The following is a 5,073-nucleotide window of genomic DNA, read 5'->3' as shown; positions in this document are numbered from 1 at the left end:
AAGAAAAGGAAAGGAAAATTACTCTCTAGGTCTTTCCAGATTGGCTCTGGGTTGGGAAAACTCCTTCAGTGCTTAACCAGGCCATTTACAACTCTTTCTTAGCCTGCACTTCCTACATCTGCAGCAGATGCCTTGTAAGTGATACCTGCCCTCTTCAAGATTTGCCCCCGAATTCCTCCGTGACTTCTAGGCTAATAATTTGGATCTTTTATTATGGCCCAACTGGGGAAATACTGACTCTACTTTGGGAGAAAATAAATTATTCACCAAAAGACTTGCAGAATCCGGTTAATATGTACCAGTAGTAACTGGGAGAATGTACCAGGGGATGGGGATCTTGAGGGTGCTGGAACAAGGGGACTGGAATATAAGACCAGATAAGGAAGACATAGTAATATAAGGACACTCTTTTGTGATATAGGATTTAATATCCTGGCAAAGACACCTGGAACTGATCCTAGTACATCACTGAGAAAGCTCCTTAAAGCTTGGGAAAACAATACCCCATAGTGAGAGAGGTGGAGGTGCTGGAACTGCCTTGGAAAAGTTAAAATGTAGACATGCTAGGGACTTCCCTGGTGGTCCAGTGGTTAAGACTCTGCACTTCCAATGCAGGGGGCCTGGGTTCGATCCCTGGTCAGGGAACTAGATCCCACATGCAGCAACTAAGAGCCTGCATGCTGCAACTAAAAGATCCTGCATGCTGCAACTAAAAGATCCTGCATGCCGCAACTAAAGATCCCACATGCCACAATGAAGATACCTCGTGCTGCAACTAAAGATCCTGCATGCTGCAGTGAAGATTCCCTGTGCCACAACTAAGGCCCAATGCAGCCAAATAAATAAATAAATAAAAAACTTTTTTAAAAAAGGAATAGAAGGAATTGTCTTTAAAAAAAAAATGTAGACGTGCTAGAATAAATTTACCTTAAAATCAAAGAACTCGTCAGTTGACTGTTTTCCCTGGGAGGCCAGAGGACACTCCCCTCAATAAAGCAATAAGAAATCTGCTAGAGATGAGCACTGACATTGTTGAGAATATCAGTAGTAGCTGTTCTATGAAAGCTAGGATTCATCATAGAGGAGGCTGATATGGAACTGGAGTCCGTAGTGTCAGTGGAGATGATAGGATTTTGAAAGAGTAGAGGCCCTGACTTACTTGTCAGGGGCAAGGCAGACATAATTACCATAATAGGCAGCAAAGCAAGAATAGCAACTAGAGGGAAGAGACAGAGATCTGTGGCAATGGCTAATAGGCCAAAGTATTCCCAGTGCAAGGTAGATAGAAAGCCAGGTAGGATATTAACTCAACCTATATAATCAAAAAGAAACAAGAGTGAATGAGCCAAAGGCTGATGTTTGCTACTGAAAAGAAGAATCTTATCCCTCACTCAATTGCTAGACCAGAACAAGTTCTCAGACCCAGAGAAGACTGAATTATCTTGAGGAAGGACTCTGTGACAGCACGGTAGAAGTTCCTCTAATCCTAAAGGGACCTGTTGTACTTTAATAAGGGGACTGTACACAGGAAAAAAGAGGAACCACAAGATCTTTTGTGAGATGTGGATTTTAGAATCCGGAATGACACTGGTATCAGGATACAAAAAGCGACATCATGGCCCCCCTATTAAATGGTATAGGGAAGGTGGGTGATAAATGGAGTTCTGACCCAAGATTTTTTCACAGTAGGTCGTATGGGTCTGTGGAACAATCCTCTGGTAATATCCCTAATTCCCAAAAGCACAGTAAGAATGGATCTATTTAGACTCTGATAGAACCCTCCTAGTAGTTCCCTGATCTATGGAGTAAGAGCCATAATGGTAGGAAAAGACAAGTAAAAGCCCCCAAAACAGTCTCTCCTACCTCCACCAAGCCAAGATCAATTAGAAGTAGTTTTGCATCCTACATGGAATGGCAGAGATTAACATCATCCTCAAATACTTAATGCAGTTGTTATATTTCCTTTTTTTTTTTTTTTTTTTTCTTTTTTTTTTTTCTTCACTACTGTGGCTCCTGTAAAAACCAGATTGATTATGGTGGATGGTGGTGGACTATTTGATAATCCAACATAGCCTCTGGCTCTTGGCATATGGCTTTTGATCTGGTAATTGTATTCTTTTCTATCTCTATCAGGAAGGAAGTTCAGAAACAGTTCACACTCACACGGAATGGACACCAGTGTACAGTCATGGTTTTTCCCAGGACTACTCCCTTGCACCCTCTCTTGCTCTCTGTCACAATATAGGCTAACATGACCTTGATCACCTGGATAGTCTCCAGAGTATTATACTGATCCACTATATTGAAAACATCTTAGACCAGGGAGCAGGAAGTAGCAAGTACCCTGGATGCTCCCATAAGACACAGGTATACCACAAGGTAAGAGTTAAACTATACACAGATTCAGGGGTATCTCATATTGGTGCAGAATTAGGAGTCCAATGATGTTGGACATGATGCACCTTATTGTTGATGTGGATAAAGTTTTTGTGGTCTCAATAGATCAAACCAGCTATAACATTCCCTTAAACCAAAGCCTAATCCACAGCAAGGCCCTAACTCTCCAGTTCTATGAAGGCTGAGAGAGATGAGGAAGCTGCAGAAGAAAGTTTGAAGCTAGCAGAAGTTGGTTCATGCAGTTTAAGAAAAGAAGCCATCTCCATGACACAAAAGTGCAAGGTGAAGCAGCAAGTGCTGATGTAGAAGCTGCAGGAAGTTAGCCACAAGATCTAGCTAATTCATAAAAGTGGCTATGCTAAACAACACATTTTCAATGCAGATGAAAAAGCCTTACACTGGAAGAAGATGCCATCTAGGACTTTCATAGCTAGAGAGAAGTCAGTGTCTGGCTTCAAAGCTTCAAAGCACAGGCTGACTCTCTTGTTAGGGGCTGATGCAGCTGGTGACTTTAAGTTGAAGCCAGTGCTCATTTGACCTTCCAAAAGCCCTAGGGCCCTTAAGAATTATGCTAAATCTACTCTGCCTGTGCTCTGTAAATGGAATAACAAAGCCTGGATGACAGCACTTTTGTTTACAGCATGGTAAAGACAAATACTGTATGATATCACTTAAATGTGGAATCTGAAAAATAGTGATTATAACAAAAAACGAAACAGACTCACAAATATAGAGAAAAAACTAGTGGTTACCAGTGGGGAGAGGGAAGGGGGTAGGGTCAAGATAGAGGTAGGGGATTAAGAGGTACAAAGTACTATTTATAAAATAAATAGGCTACAGAGATACATAGTACAACACAAGGAGTATAGCCAATATTTTATAATAACTGTAAACGGAATATAACCTTTAAAAATTGGGAATCAGGGACTTCCCTGGTGGTCCAGCGGTTAAGACTCCATGCTCCCAATGCAGGGGGCCCGGGTTCCATCCCTGGTCAGGGAACTAGATCCCGCATTCCACAACTAAAAAAAAAAGATCCTGGATCCCGCAACGAAGATCCCACCTGCCACAACTAAGACCCAGCAGCAGCCAAATAAGTAAATAAATAAATAAATAAATAAAATATTTTTTTAAAAAATTGTGAATCACTATGTTGTATACCCAAGACATGTAATATTGTACATCAACTATATACTTCAAAAAAAAAAAAACTATAGTATAGTGTAAACATAACTTTTTTTTCCTTTTTTTTTTTTTGGCCACACCCTGCACAGCCCCTTAGTTCCCCAACCAGGGATCAAACCCGTGCCCTCGAAGATGGTTATTTTGAGACTGTAGTCTGCCATCTTCTTGGTCTGCTGGCTTTCTGAATAAAGTCGTACTCCTTGCCTCAAAAACAACAACAACAAAAAACCCCATGCCCTCTGCATTGGGAGTATGAAGTCAAACTGGACCACCAGGGAAGTCCCTGTAAACATAACTTTTATATGCACTGGAAAAACAAAAAATTTGTGTGACTTGCTCTATTGCAGTATGTGCTTTTTTGAGGTGGTCTGGAAACAAACCTGCAATATTTCCGAGGTATGCCTGTATTAGCGGAGGGATCACCCACACCCTTGAAAAGTTCTGTGGTTGCTGTCCATTGTAGGCCAGTTATGCATGTAGGAGATGCCTGATTTCAATGAAGATGATGATATTCCATTGTAGCAGAGGCCAAGTGTAAGCACTTAACCATCACCCGTAAAGGGCATCACGGGTATTTCAGTAATCAGAACATTCTGGTCTTCAGAGATCTTTAGTGATACATAATTGATCATGGTGTCCCTAGGAACAAAATTGATAATCAGCCTACTAGAATATTGCTTGATCTATATAACAGGAAAAACTCTAGGTCTGGTAGCCCAAAAACTTAACTTGAGTCACCATAGTGGAGAATGATGCCCTCTCGCCCAGTCCGAGGCTTAAGTCAGTTTACAGACCCAGAGCCTTTTGAAAAGGCCAGGTTCCCTTGAGGAAGGACCTTGCACTGCTGCCACAAATAAACACCTTAATCTTCCTCCAAGCATTTCCCAAAGGGACCTATAGCCATTTACTAGATGACTGTACACTGGGGAAAAAGAAATATCCAGACCTGTGGTTATTTCCCTGGTTACTGGAAGTATAATTGGATTAGATATATTTGGCAGCTGGATGAATCCCCACATTGCCTCTGCCCTATGGGATCATTATGGGGTCACTGTGGTAGGGAGGGCTAAGTGGAAGTCTCTGGAACTTCCACCCCTTGCCAAGATAGTGAACCAGAAGCAGTACTGCATCCCTGGGGGAAATGCAGAGATTGATGCTCCCATTAAAGACTTGAAGGAAGCAGAGGTCGTGATTCCTAACCCTCCCCACTTAATTCACAGTTTGGCCTCTACAAAAGTCAGGTGGATCTTAGAAAAATTACTGTGGATGATCATAAACTTAATCTGGTGGTTATTCTGACTGCAGCTACTGTCCATGTATAATCTCTTTACTGTAGTATCTTTTACTGGACCTGTGACTCATCTAGAAATTGTGTGTCTGTATTTCAAAATTATAAAAATATGGAGCTTTAAAAGTATCTTTTAAAAAATAGGTTTCTAGCTTAGTTGCTTTGTGGTCTAAGCATATGGTCTTATATGATAATAACCTTGC

General features: G+C 41.3%; 1 non-coding gene across 1 annotated transcript; it reads left to right on the top strand.

Annotated features, from left to right (window-relative positions):
* The first annotated feature begins 572 nt into the window (after positions 1-572).
* Positions 573-645, top strand: TRNAG-UCC (transfer RNA glycine (anticodon UCC)). The gene has a single exon. It is a non-coding gene; the product is annotated as a tRNA-Gly (tRNA).
* Positions 646-5,073: the final 4,428 nt, after the last annotated feature.

Source organism: Balaenoptera ricei, chromosome 11, assembly GCF_028023285.1.
Source record: "Balaenoptera ricei isolate mBalRic1 chromosome 11, mBalRic1.hap2, whole genome shotgun sequence".
Lineage (NCBI taxonomy): Eukaryota > Metazoa > Chordata > Mammalia > Artiodactyla > Balaenopteridae > Balaenoptera > Balaenoptera ricei.
The sequence above is the reverse complement of the archived record's forward strand: the minus strand, read 5'-3'. Positions and strand labels throughout refer to the sequence as shown.